Source organism: Chamaea fasciata, unplaced genomic scaffold (genome assembly GCF_029207755.1).
Source record: "Chamaea fasciata isolate MVZ Bird 193981 ecotype frontalis unplaced genomic scaffold, bChaFas1.0.hap1 SCAF_2, whole genome shotgun sequence".
In the NCBI taxonomy this organism is placed as follows: Eukaryota; Metazoa; Chordata; class Aves; order Passeriformes; family Sylviidae; genus Chamaea; species Chamaea fasciata.
The window spans coordinates 8,073,646-8,088,833 of record NW_027094087.1 but is presented as its reverse complement, the minus strand read 5'-3'; the positions used below and the strand labels follow the sequence as shown (position 1 = coordinate 8,088,833).

Here is a 15,188-nt window from a genome sequence, read left to right as displayed (position 1 = left end):
CAAGAGCACCTTTTCTTATGGAGGACAGCTTCTGTGGCTCCAGTGAGTTCATGAAAAATTACCAGAAGTTTTTTCTTTTTAAATGTTATTATCAAGGGTGAAGAAATGAGAGGATAAGAGAAAGCTGAAAAGAGGCTCAAAAAAGAGCATCAATTGATAATATTTTCTGGTGGAATTGCAGAACTGGAGAAAAAATCAGTTCTAAGTCATGTTTTATTGTTTACAAATACAATGTGCTGCTTGAATAAAACAGATGGAAAATTCTCCACTGAATCTTGGTTAGCAATAGCAGCCAAAGCAGATGCAGAATATTTTAATCAGATAAGGGGGACTGGTGTAATTCTTCTTTCTGGAGGTTTAATAAAATGTATTAAGACCATATTAAATGCAGATAGATGGAGAATACCTCTCCATATCTCTTGGAACTCAAAAACAGTTGCTAAGTAACCAAAGATTATATCCAAAATCTCATTTCAACAGTGATTCATGTTGAAGTAAGGCTAATAATTGTGTTTGTCCAAAAAGTGTGATTTTTCTCATTCATTAAGTTTAAATCAGGAGGACATTCTAATATTTTAAGTAGCAAAAATTGGCATTAAATGGTGCCATATGTACAGTGGCTTTGTTTATTTAAATCAGTAAAATTTATGGATCAAAGTTCTAATCAAAAATCTCATAAACTTATTAATTTTGTCCAGTGAATATGAATAAAAAATTAGATTATCAATCAAGCATGAATCACGTTTCTTCAGAGGTCAACTCTGTATCTTTCATTCTCTCAGCACCAAGAAAGGGGAAAAGAATGAGGTGTGTAAATAGGTAGAAAAAAGGATAGATAGAGTATATTCAGATATTTTGGATATTTTCCAAAGATAATATTTAATTTGACAGGCATAATAGAAATGGTAAAATTATCTAAAGAAGGAATATAAAAGAGCTCTTAGGAGTTCCCAAAGACTGGAAAATGTGATATAGGCTGCTATATTTTAGAGGAAGAAAGCAAGATCATCAAAATTAGATTTTCCTCACCTTCAATTTTCAGGAAAAGATTGGAAAAAAATACTCAAGTAAACCCATCACATAGGAGGTACATAGGACATGAATATGTACCAATACAGATTTATCAAGAGCAAATGAAGTTAAATCAATGTATTTTCTATCTGGAGAAATGAAGTGCATGCTCTGCACCCTGTACCTTGATTTCAGAAAGTCTTTTGATTCTTTTGCAGACTGTATTCTTTAGCAGGATAAGAAAATAAGCCCAAGCTGAAATTACTAAAAGAAACAGCTGGAAAAGAATACTCAAGGGGTACTTAAATTGTGCATTTTCAAACTGGAATAATGCCTCAATAATTCCTGAAAATTTTGGTTTGAGTCTTGTACTATTTTTTTAATGAGCCAACCAATAGAAGAGAGTAGGAATAACCACTTTAGAGATGCCAGCCATTCAGGAAAGCTGGAAGTCTTTAGGAAATGGGTTCAAAGGTAAAATGATTCTGGCAGTCTGGAGAAATCAGAAAAAAAAAAAAAAAAAAAACAAAAAAAACAAACAAACAAAAAAAAAAAAACCACAAAGAAAACCAACCAGCAAAAAATGGTTCAATTTTTTAAAATTTCCCCTTGTATTGGCATATAATGAATTTATACACTGTGAATGGGCATCACCTCAAAATTACTGGCTGGGCACAAAAGCCCTGTAACAAGGGAAAGTGTTGAAAACTCAGTGTAACGATGTCAAGTTGTTTTCAGAAAGACTGGCACGCTACTGAGATGTGAAATGTGAGTCTGCCAGTAAAACTTGGAGCACAATCTTTCCACCACACAGATTGTAAATCGTCTGCCCAACTCTGGGACTGCACTGGGATAAAAATTTGGACCTGCCAGTCAGTGAGAGGAGAATAGAAAATCTTATCAGTGGTTGAGAGGCTGTGGCTTAAAATTAAATACTGGAGGTTTAGAGTTTTTCGAGACCTGAGGGTGGTCTTTATCTCCTTTACATAAATGTTAGTTAGGAGGAAGAAAAAAGTTCTGTAGGTCTCTGTACATGTTATCATTACATGTATGGAATGATAATAGTCCCCATGGTGTTACTCTTATTTCTGAAATTTGTTAGAAGTGGCATTTGTCACTGCAAAAGGCCCTAAAAGATGCCTGTGTTTATTTTGTACTCACCATACAAAATAAAGTACTTATCTGTTCTTAAAAATCATTAAAAATATTAAATTAAAGTCTTCTTCTTTTTACCACCTGCAGTAATGAGACAAGTGTAAAAAGAAATTTAGAATAATAGATTCCATCTAATAGTCGTAAGGTGTAATTGAATTAACTTCACTGAACTACACAAATTAACACAACCTAAGAAAATGCTAATTTAGAATTTTTCTGCTGGAATAGCCTTATATTAATGAGTACAAGTGCACGCTTGTTAATCTATTGCATTCTAAGAGATTCATGCCATCAGAATGTGAAGAGCGGTTCAGTAAAGTGCCTGCTCACAAAATCCACTCATGCGCAAGACCTCCAAACTGGACTGCTAGATTAGTAATGAAAATGGCGCTAAGCAGAAAAAGTGAAGATGCTAATCCTATGAGGAAAAAATGTCAATAAGCAGTAAAAAAATAGAAGAAATGCAAATGACTGTGGGTAAGGAATACAGAAGAAAGTCACAGGGGCAGAATGGACCGCTGAAGTTTCTCTGTTAAAGTAAAAAGTTTGCTCTGATGTAACCAGCTGTTCTGTAACTCTCTGGACCTGAGAAAATTGGAAAGCTGTGAATTTGGCAAATTTCCCCCAAACTGAGATGACATTGTTGTACACCACAATGACACAGAATCTGACTTTAGAAGGTTGAAAAATTACTCCTTTAATTTTGGGATGTGGTTTTTTTTATATTCTATTTTACAGAGACTAATTTGATTGGTGACAAGAAGGCAAACCTCAATCACATTGGTCAGACCAGAAGGACATCAAGAAGTCTCCCCCAGAAAAAGGAATGAAAACATAGTACAGTTACAAAACCACGCCTTTTGTTTACAGAAAATTTTCTGGGAAAAGAATTTCAAAAATCTAAAACATCTCAGGCATGAAGCAGGGCCACACTGGGGGATTAAACTGCTCATGAAAAATCCACTTCCTTTCTAGAAAGCACAATTCCTGCTCATGCAAACATGCCAGCTGTTCTTTGCAGGGCTGAAAGAATGTGGCTTGAGAATCCATTGAACCATAAAATTAACTTTTGTGGGATTATGTGGGACTCGAGACACCTACCCCTGCAATGGATGAAAGGACACACAGACATGGATAGAGAGGTAGAGATGCCATTTCTCATAACAGATTAAATTATGCAGATTGATGATACACAAGTGAGAATTTCCAGGACGAGTACACTGTAATTCCATCACAGAAAACACGGAGACCTACTGAGATGGATACTACCTCAGTTATTTAAAATGCTCTAACCGTAATTTGCAAGTCAGAAAACCTTCATCCTGAATTTTTTTTTTAAATCTTATGTCTAATCTTATTAAAAGACTTCTTGAGGAATGACATTTACAAAGCATTTCTATTTAGTAAAAAAAAACATAAAAATTATTTTAAACATGTTTATATATTCTAGAAACAATAAAGTGAGAGTACATACTTAATGTTCTCATAAACTTAAATATTTTAGTAGATATTTATAGTATAATCTTAAAATGAAAAAATATATGATAAGAATAACTAGAAGATAATTGGTAATAGAGACATAAACAAAAACCTTGCCAAAAAATGTTGGAAGCTGATTTTGATAACTTCCTTCACAGGAGCATAGGTCAGGATTTGCTCCACTCAACTCAGTGCGATTAGATTCAAGTGTAAAATCAGGAAAAATTATATTTGATGATGCCTCAAGTTATTAACTATTCTGTAAAATTAGAGCAAATAGGATGGGAAGAGTCATTTGCACCTGCTGATAGAAGAATTCTGTTATCTCAGGGCCTTCTTGAAAACCATTGAAGGTAATTATAATCTTGCCAAGAGCTTTAGTGCACCTGGAATGATGTTTTCAGGAAGGAGATGCCAGCAAGCTTAAGAATATGCACAAAAGTCAGAGTACTCCTACTGTGAGGGGAACATGGCTCTCACATGTTTTTCCAGACTCTCTTCTTTGCATTTGCATTCTAATGCATGTATTTAATCAATGTGCAATTGTAAACATACCCTTCAGAAAAATGACCTATTGATGGGTTCCCCAAAAAGCCTCCACTGCCTATAATGCTTAATGTAATTTCAATTTCTATCTGAAATTAATTATAAGCACTGTGAGACATCACAGAAAATTGCCTTTTCTGTTTTGCTTTTTTTTTTTTATTACTAGCAATAAATTCCTGATTATTATTTTTGAATAATGTTTATGGTTTTGCTGATATGAAACTTTAACTGATAACAGTAGTGAGGCAGCAATAGGCAACGTGAAATATACATGAACTCACTTATTCATGGTTTATGATTAACCATAAAAAACACCAGGATTTTGAACAGCTTATCTTTTTCTAATGTCCTTTATAGTGTCTCCAAGGCTTGGTATTTTATATATTAGTTAAAATATATGCTGCTCTTACCATGAATAGAAATTAAAACCACAATTTATTTACAGGACACTTTTATAGCCATATATATGTGTACTGCTGGTCATAAGCCTGTATGAGGGTGAATGAAAAAGATTTGACTGTAAAATATGTTACCCCTGATATCATATGTTTTGCTACAGTACTGCAGAGAATGCATAAAAAATCCGTCACTTCCAATGCCCATGATATTTCTAAAATATGGAAGAATATATTTTCCATTTGTATAACTTCTTTCTTACTGCATCTTTTTCAAGCTTTATGTCCTTCAGAATATCAAAAATAATATTTTGCCAGGGTTTGGGGGAGGGGGCTTTTTATATTTTTGTTGTTTTGTTTGTTTTTTGTGTTTTGTTTGCTTGGTTTTATTGTTTTGTTTGGTTTTGTTGTTTTGTTTGTTTCTTGTGATTTGTTTGCTTGATTTTATTGTTTTGTTTGTTTGTTTTTGACATTTTGTTTGGTTTTGGTTTTGTTTTTGTTCAATAGCTTTTGTTGCAGCTCCATCTAGTCTCAGGGCTTTCTTTTCCACTTTCAGATAGTCCTAGGCTGAAAGAAAAATCTAAGGTCAGTCTTTTCTCTCGTATTGGGCAGCTTGACTTGGCTTCCAGTACCTGATATACTTCAACACTAGAAAAGACCTAAGCTCCTAAGCTTTGAAGTTCAGTAATCCTTGAAAGAATGCCCTAAGGCAAATACCAGACTGAAGGAAGTTAAATCAGTTCTGCATAGCTGAAGCAATAGCTTCACCTATATATATAGCTCCCTCATAGCTACCAAGAGAGATTTATTTAATAAAAACATGTTAGCGCCCTATCCTGCACCAGAATATCCTCTCATGACCTTTGCCAAGAAATTTAATGTTATCAAGAATTCAAATTAAGTCCTTTATTCAAGACATGACTTCTGTTTAGTGTACCAGTTTGGGTACTTTTTGAATTTAAAAGAAAAGAGCTGTCCTATGTACAGAGAAAATAGTTGCAGCTGAATGCCTAAAAAGCCCCTCAGATGCTGGGAGAAGACACATAAATCAGAAAAACCATCCTCCTCAAAGTGCTCTGTCCTTTACAAAGCATATTGGTACTCTGCTTAGCCTCTTCAAGTCAATGATCCATGAAGTCTAATGTAGTTTCCAATTTTTTGTAGAAATTGCTGAATTTCTACTTGTCCATGACAGAACACCACTCTTGGGAGAAAATAAATAAATAAATAACATATTAAATTTATCCACATGGATAATGTTGGAATAGAGTCAGTCATCCAAAAAGAAACTTCATCTAAAATACATCCATTAGGCAATTCTACACCTTAGAGCTGGAGTAGTTCTGGTTTTGCATTGAATTCTACAGAGAAAAACTATCAAAATGTGAAAACAGATGTAATTTTTTCTTGTTCTCCAACTTTTTTGCTGCTTATACTTTACTTTTCTCCTGATTCTTTTTTTCTTCTGCCTTTGTGTCCTCAGTTTATCAGTCAGCTTTATAGTCCATTTAGTTTTTCTTGTTTATTATCTTCCTTCAAAAAAGTTTGTCTTTTCTGAGTGTCATATTAACAGATTTCTCCAAGAACCACATAATCAAATACATTTCATCATGATGTACCAAGGACTGAAATTTCTGGAATATGATGAACAGTTACTAAGGACATTCGTGTTATTATAATATCATCATTTACTTGGTTTGCTGAAGATATTTTCACTTGTAGAAATATAAATTCCAAAAATTTTGCCAGCCACATTCTTTTCTGCAGATCAATACACACACTTGCAGCTCAAATCAGTAAAAACTTCAGCACTGGACATTTCTTTGGGGTTTAATGACCCTTTCAAGAGTTGTGGATCATTGGCTCCCAGGAGGCTGTTAATTCTCAGAAAAAGCTCTGTTCCTCTGCTTTTATTGCTTAAATATATTGTTTGTGGGAATATAGTAGAAATACTGGAGAGAAAAGCAAGTTACTAGCTGAGCAGAAACTGATATGGCTCAATTTGACTTTATTTTATATTAGATGGTTGGATATTAACAATCATATCCACTGCTTATCTTTAACTTATTAAAATTTCCGGGTAAAAAATTGCCTTTTACTTTTCCTTTATAAAGGACCTAAAGATGAATTATCTTGAGTGCATTAGTTGTGCTTTTGCATCGTAAATTGAATACAGCTCATGAAAATTCACATTTTTAACAAATGCAATTTTCAAGTAAGGTATGATTCTGGCCTTTCTTACAATATTAAAAGGCATTGATCCTTTTGATAAACTGAATCATGACACTGGAATCAAAAAACTGGGGTCTTTCACATATACAAAGGATTTCCAGAAGAGTACAAAATATTTTTTTTCAGTCTCTGATGACAACAACAAAAAATTTGTATTCAGCGAAAACAAATATTTCTGACCCAAAGACTCTTAACTTTTTCTTTTATTACAGTGTTACTGATCTTGCCAGTAGTCTGTCTTCACCAGTACTTTTCATTCTTAAACCCTAAATCTAATTCCTCTCAGACAAGTCTCCTAATTAAAAGTAATCTTTAGTGCAAACACAAAAAGATTTTCTTTAGCTACCCTTTCTCTTTGTGCAGAGGAGAATAAATGTGGTAATGCACATCGTCTATCTACCGCATATGTCTAGTGACAGAAACATTAATTCCAAGCACATTTCTATTTCAGTCACTTATTTTGCACCCTGTTAGTGCATGAAGAGCAATATTTCTGTGGAGTTATGGTGACATCAAGTGGTTGGCTCTACGATCCCTGCAAATGTATGGATACATGCTCCAGACATTGGAGAAGAAACCTATACAGGGAACTACCATTAAGTAGTCTTACCTCTTTGAAATATGAATGAACTTCCAGTTAGTTCCAAGTGATGGATTGAAATCTTAATTTTAGGTGTATCGTCAGGGTGTGTATCATTAAATGCCAGTGATGAAAATCAAACCACTGTATTTCATCCTCGAGGTAGAGTTCAAAGACAAGAGAATGAGGGTTAGATGAAAAGTAGTGCTCAATACCAAATCATCCAAATTCTTCTCTTTTACCTTGTGCTAAAACATTTCTGGGTGACTCAGTCAGCAGCTGTGCACTCATTAGGAAAATAGAGCTGCTCAGAATGATCTTCTGATAGGATTTTTGTGATTGAGCTAACAAGCTAATATCTACTCCTTTAATTGCATCTTCTGGTTTAATGAGCACAGTCTCATAAAGGTAACAAATGAAGTTCAGTTTGTTCTACAGAAGGTTGGTTTCTTTAAAATTCTCTCTTGTCAGAATTTCCATTTTCAGCCCTTTCCATGTCATGACTGGTTCATGAGTAATGAGTATGAAGACATACATTTTAAGAGTTTCCAGTGAATGCATTTTCTTCACCAGCTTTTTTACACTCACTGTCCTGATGGGATGACTTCTTCATCTCCTTCCCTACAGCTCTTCCTTCTGTTTGCTGTCCTCAGCCTCTTAAAACTAATGCAATCATTCACTGTCTTTTTTTCCATTCTACATCAGAGCTTGTTCCCTGTTTCAAGGCTTGAGTCCACTTGTTTGGATGGCCTCCAAGAAGGATTAGCTGGGGAATAAAGACTCAATATGAAATCAATAAAAGATTACTGTTGACCAAAGAGTAACTACAGAATTCCAACTCATCACAGCATCGCCAAAATGGTAGACGAGAAGCACAGAGAAAATAGTGAATGGGGTTTGTTTGAATTTAAATATACCAATGCAAAAATTCCAATTAGAGTCACTGTTAAATACAAGTGCAGGTTAATGCAGTGGCTACATAATACTGAGCTAAGTTGTGGAAAAGATGTCACCTCCTTCCTTCAGTTTGATGAGAGCCTTTAACATTGACATCTTACTTGACCAGTCCACATTTTTCCATGTATTACAATGACTTTACTTGTGTGAGTGAAATAGATTTACCTGAAAGGCATATATATATATATATATATATATATATATATATATATATATATGTGCACACCTATATACTTCCTTTTCTGTGGTTGTTGTTTATTGTGTGATCCTCAGAAAGCAAATTATTAGCTCTGGTACACCAAACCTTATTTGCAAGATTAAGATACAAATCTAATTTTAGTAAGTAGGGAAAAATTCTGACTTGAAGTGTATATTCTTTAGTGGAGATTGTCACAAAAATATTGTGTATGTGAAGCTATTTGGGACAAAAAAATCACATGGCTTCACTGCTCTGGAAGATATACAAAATAAAATACATTAATCAGTCTGCTCACAGGACTATTTAAAGGAGAAATCCCATTAAGTGCTTAAATTGATTTACTGTTCCCTCCCTCAAAATAATAAAATAAAATTCCTCAAGTGTCTATTAAATCAGACAATAAATAAGGATAGGTAGGTAAAATCCTTGGGGAAAGGAAGGACCTTATGGCCATCTGATTCATATTTCATACCTCTTCTATTTCTCCATTTTTTTTCATCCTCGTTGAAATTCATACATATACAATGTCATAAGCTAGTGTTGGTTTGGATTCAATTTATTTTACAAAAGGAAAAAAAAGAGGAAAAAATCATGTGAACTGATGCCAAAATAGTCTAGTGAAATAATTTTTATTTTCATTTATATTCACTGCCATGTCTCTCCACTGAAGTTAATGCATTTTTCCTGAAAGGTAATTCATTTCAATTTAAATCAATACAGTATCTTTGAACGGATGCCTTCCAGAGATGCCATGTTTGAACAAACAGTGGTATATTTGTGTAAATTGCAAATTTTATTAGTAATTGCACCAAAAACAAAGGGTGCTCAGAAAAACGCCTTTGCTTCTAAACAATACAGACTGTGAACACAAATAATCCATATTTGGTTTTGCAGTTCTGTTTTGATATTCAGGAGTATTAGAGGCTTTGACATAGAGGAGGGAAAGGAAAAACTATTTATATATCTAAATAAAACTGGGTATAATTCTTGACTAAGAAATTAACCAGAATTTTTTGAAAGGAATAACTCCTTTTAGAGTTTTGGGGTTTGTTTGGGTTGGGGTTTTTTTTGTTTGTTTGTTTGTTTTTCTTTTATTCCATAACCTTCAAAATAGCAGAGAAGACTGTTTCAGGGTGGTACAAGGAACATAAAAATCCACGTTGTTTTAAACTTGCATTTCCTAACCTGCAGAACATAACCTCCCAATAAACACTTAACTGGGGGAGGTGCACATATGAGAAGAGAGTGTTTTTTACCTTGTACCTTCTTGTCTAGCACAACGTGTGAGGTCAAAAAAGAGGCAGATCAACCCTGATTTATGAAATATTTGATTATCATTCTTAAGTTCCTCTCGCAAATAATCTGAAAAAAAATTTCTTTCGAGCAGTGATTTGCAGTCTGAAAATTACCATCCCCTCTGAGGGATCAAAGGGATTATAAAAGGCTGGAAAATGTCGTATCTCTTGCCAGTTGTTCTACTCTTTCAAGGGAGCTGAGGAAAGCAGCAACTGTGTTTGCTGGCTGAAAATGCCTTCACGGGTAACAGTCTTGGATTGCTGGCTGTAGTTTAGCCTCTTTATGGCAGGAGGTAGAGGGGGTTGGCTTTTCTGGCTCATTTGGGGTTGTTTTGCTTCCCAGTTTTGGAGGACACCACGTTGGGTGGCTGGAACCAGTTTAGTCAAGTTTAGCATGGCTTGAACTGAATGGAATGGGTTTGAACCAGATTTATCTGGTTTGATCCTGTTAAAACTGATTTGAAACAGTTGGAACAAGTTTAGTGTGGTTTAAATTGGTTAGAACCAGGCTTATCTGGTTTAAAGAAATAAGAACTGGTTTGTACTGGTTGGAACCAGTGTTGTCCAGTTTAAAACCTTTATGACTGTTTGGATCTTGCTTGAACTGGGTTTATCTGGTTTAAACTGTTTGGAACCAGTTTGATCTGGAACCAGATTAGTCCAGCTTGAACCAGTTTGAAGCGATTTAAACCAGTTTGAACTGGTTTTATCCGCTTTTGATCCAGCTGGAATCGGCAGAACTAGTTGGAACCAGTTTAATCCAGTTAGGAATGGTTGGAACCTGACCAAACTGGCTTGATCCACTTAAAACAGGTTGGATTTGGTTTAGACTGGACGAAATGTGTTTATCCAGCTGGAATGAGTTTAGTCCATTTTTAACTGGTTTGATCTGGTTGGAACCAGTTTCAAAAGGGTTGAAGCAGTTTTATTTGTTTTGATCTGTTTTAAACACATTTGAACCTGTTGGAGCAGATTGGGACCAGTTTGATGTGGTTTAAGCCTTTTGGAGCCAGTTTGATCTTTTGGAACCAATTCAGTCCTCCTGTAGAGCAGATGGCAGTGGCATTCCCATTTCCTGAGATGGCTCCAAAAAGGTAAAAGGACCAGGGCAGACACGTTACCTGCCTGAGTATTTTATCACCTTTGTGGTGTTGATTGTCATACAACTTTCTTATGACAGTCGTGTTCGAAATGATGGAATAACCTAACTTTATTTTCCTCAGATGTTTTGAAAGACCAACTTTTAGGAAGCTGGTTAGCTCCTCACGTAGGGCAGTCAGCCAAATACTCAGGTATATGCTTCCTCTGCCTTTCTTTTCAACATGTTATCTCCTTTAACCCCCCCTACAGCCATCATCATTTCTTGAGAGAAAATGCCAGTGGGAGATACATTAGACATCTTACTGTGATTAATTTTTTCCCAGTACTCTATTTTTTCCTATTGCTCTGTATTTCTGTGTCCAGTCCATTGTATGAATGGGTATTGATCTTTAAATATAATACCTCTAAATCTTTCTGTATGATTTCGACAGCTTTCTTATTTATTAATTTTATTATTTTTTTTAGAAGCCAAGAGCACTTTACACAGTTCTTCCTTGAGATGCCATTAAAATATGCTAACTAAGGTAAATGTGTAAGAAAGAATGCAGACATTTCTAAAGGTTATGATCTATGACAATACTTCTTAGCTTTAAAGGTACTTTAATTGAATTAATTGTAGCATTGAAGAAACTGAAGAACAAAGAGAGTTCTGGCTCTGAATGTATTAAAGGGAAGTATTTGACCTTTTCAATATGTTACATTTTGATTGGCAGTCCTTTCTGTTGTAGCTCTCTTAATAATATATTTTTAATTATTTTTCCCCCTGAAAAATAAGGTAGATGTGTCAAAAAGCTGAAGTACAGCTGAGATAATTGGAAATATCCAAGAGTGGAAATGTACAAGTATATGTGTACACTACTTACCATAATTCAGAGGATGTCAGCAGCTGGGAGGGAGTTCATTTCATTGGCAAAGCTTTTGACAAAAGGGAAAAAAAAAAATTCATTTCAGAATCATAGAATCATAGACTGGTTTGGTTTGGACCTTAAACAAAGATCATCTCATTCCAACCCCCCGCAATGGGCAGGGACACTAGACCAGGCTGCCCAAAGCCCAGTCCAACCTGGCCCTGAACACTTCCAGGAATGGGGAAACCACAGCCTCCCTGGGCAACATGTTCCAGTGCCTCACCATGCTCACAGTAAATAATTTCCACCTAATATTCAATCTAAACCTACTCTTCTTCAGCTTAAGGCCACATTCCCCCTTGTCCAGTCCCTACATACCCTTGGAAAAAGTCCCTCTCCACCTTTCTTTGGGTCCTGGAAAGCTGCTATAATGCTAATTTCACACTTATTTTGGTTTGCAGGATCTTAAGAAAAAAAAAAAACCAACAAAACTTTATTCATAAGGATTGTTTTTCTGAAAACTGCTTTGTTCACTGCTTTTTACATGAGAATAAAAACTATTTGCAATGAACTTCAGGTTATTTATTAACAGATCTGTCTGAGAAGTAGAGGTGACTTTTATTTATTTAAATTTTTTTTTTAGTACTTTAACTCAGTAAGAATCAATTTTCTCCAAAAAGCTGCAGGAGTTTCACATATCATGGTATTTATCTGAGGATATGAGCTTTTCTTCTACCTCCTTCTTTGCCTTCATTACTGAGTGCAGCCTGTTCCTGTTCCTGTCTTACATTTTGCTGCATTCACTTTCTGTAGCTCCATGATCCTACGTTATTCATTCCACGGTGCCCTGATCATTTTGGGTTTCCTGGCCTCTCATTGTTGCATGACTTTTGTATCAAAAATAAGGTAAAGGGCCCTCCCTCAGCCTAGGAGAGTTAGCTCTTTCTCCATTAAAGTTTATATAACCTTACTACAGTCTGAAGACCTCAGGTACAGCTCGGACAGCATGCTACAGCTGCTAAGGAAAAAAAATATCCAGGTGGCAAACTGTTTTTTCAGCCCCTGCATTTCTTTTCTTATTTAACTTTTACTGAAAAACTTTACTGCTGAAAAAGTTTCAATTTCAATCTTTCAAAATCAAAATGTACCAAAAGCAGGCACTGTGGGTGTTCCTGATGTTTACTGATTTATTGAAAAGATCAAATTTCACTTTACATGCAAATCTTCCCTAAACCCTTAGAGGGTAGGGTGGGTGTATTTATACACAGGCAATATCTCTTTGTATAGTGCTGTAATTCTATGCAAAACCAAAGCAGAAATTATTTTCCTTGTACAGATTAAAGCACGCTTGAGGCAAAAATCTGGGCTTGTTTTCAGCTAGTGAGGAATATGTTTGTAGACTACATAAATACCACATTTCTGGCCTACTGCTGCATCTCTAACCTCCCTGTAAATTGTTTATAACAAATACTCGGATTTTCAGCTTTGATATCTGATCTGTACTTACCCCATGAGAAGTTAAAAGGTCAGTAAGTGTTTTGAACTAGCTCAGCTTAATTTATTGATACTTCATTTCACATTGTCCAAACATTCACAAAAAGCCTCAAAACATGCTTTTGACCATATAGGAAGAACAAATATATTGTAAATAATTTCCTAACCTCATTTTAAATTGCTGCCTTCTGGACTTCAGTTTTCTCAGTAGAAAAGCACTTCAAATACAGCACATCACCGGATCACTTTAACCTCTTTGAAAATGCATTTCAGGAGCCTTGATGGATCTCTTGCTCAGCAATTGGCCTTGGGAAAGTATACACTTCATGGTAAGCTGAGTGCCACGTTCTGTAATCTGTCAGAAAAAGAACAGCAAGTGTAATGGGAGGTTGAAACAGATCATTTAGCATTGTGACATTATTTGTGAATTTGGCTCTATGAGAGAGATTTTTGTTGTGCATATGGTTGATATTGATCTGAGGTTGTGAATGTGACTGGCTGTATCCCCAGTTTCTGGAGAGTTTTGAAGTATAACTTAACCTGGATCTCTCTCTGCAACCTTTTAAGAGTGGGACTGATAACACCTCCTGCATGAGATGCTCCACCAGCATGAAGCTGAATGGTTGTGATGCCTTCCCAACTGTCTACAAAGCAATTTGGAAAGAACCTAACTTCACTTTTATTAACCCCAGAGGTGTCTCCCTTTCTTTGATTTTCCAGTCTATATCTTTCTTCAGCTGTCCAGCTAAATTGACAAAGCACAGGGTCCTGTTCCATATAGCAAGTGTCTTTGTAGGAATCCCTTTAAAAGCTTTAGCACTTAAGAAAAATCAATAGCGCTTATGATGTCTCCCCTCTCCTGCACGCTAAATTCTCATCAGCCTGTTATTAACTGTTGGAAGACAGTAAACATTGCATTTTAAAAGCACTCATGTGGCATTTCACTTGAATAATGTTGCCTATCCTTCCTTAATGAATTTAGTGGAACTGTGTTGTTGGTAGATTTAGAAAGAGAGCGAAAAGCTGTGCAAAATGCATTGCAGGTACAGAGCCAAGTATATCTATTATATAAAAATCCTCCACGTTCATTGAAACAAAATGAGCCCATAGAAATACTGATATTTTAAATACCACTTCAGAGTATAAATGGCAGTAAAGATAACCAATTGTACCTTTGTCCAAATATACTTGGAGGAAACAAAAAAAAAAAAAGCACTGGAAGATCAAACTGTGACTTACCACAGGAAGGAAAATGTAGACATAGAAAAAATGTACTACATTGAGAAAGGTATTTCAAAAAAAAAAATAAATAATGAAGGCCAAAACCCATAAGTTTCGAATACCTGGTTCCCAAGTGTTATCCTTATGGTTTGTAGACCTGTGGAGTTACTGTCTCTTGAAAAGGGATCTAGAAGAATTGGATTTGGACCATGTTCCTCATAACAGGAATTAAAAACAGAGGCTTCTACATCAGGATGGTGAGTAGGTTTACCTGCTATTCACAGTTTGTAGTCTCTGCCTGTTTGTCCTGTATGTCCTTTGCATTTCCATATGGATTATAGGCATTTTTGAAAGATGGAGAAAGGATGATTTTTTTTTTCTTTTTTTTCCTTATTGTTATGTCCCAGTGGTTAGAACAAGAATATAGAGTACAAGGATCCTAGCTGCAATCCCCCAGTTTGCTTAATAGCTTCAAATGTTCATCACTGCAGAAACTGACCCAATTACCAGGGTACTGGTCACTTCAGTAGTGCTCATGCACCTCTGAAAGGACTGAGGGGGGATTTCCCATGCTTCATGTCAGTCTTTTTCCTTAAATAAAATGAATTCAAGATTCCTTTATTCAGGAATGAGACTGCAAACACAGGTATGATTCTGAAGTCTAGTGATGATGAC

The 15,188-nt window shown here is 35.4% G+C and overlaps 1 long non-coding RNA gene across 1 annotated transcript; it reads right to left on the bottom strand.

Moving 5' to 3' along the window:
• Positions 1-11,635: 11,635 nt before the first annotated feature.
• On the bottom strand, positions 11,636-13,639 carry LOC136285800 (uncharacterized). Its single transcript, XR_010719535.1, has 3 exons — positions 13,460-13,639; positions 11,814-11,865; positions 11,636-11,713 (listed from the first exon to the last, which is right to left on the bottom strand). It is a non-coding gene; the product is annotated as an uncharacterized lncRNA (long non-coding RNA).
• Between the last annotated feature and the right edge of the window lie 1,549 nt (positions 13,640-15,188).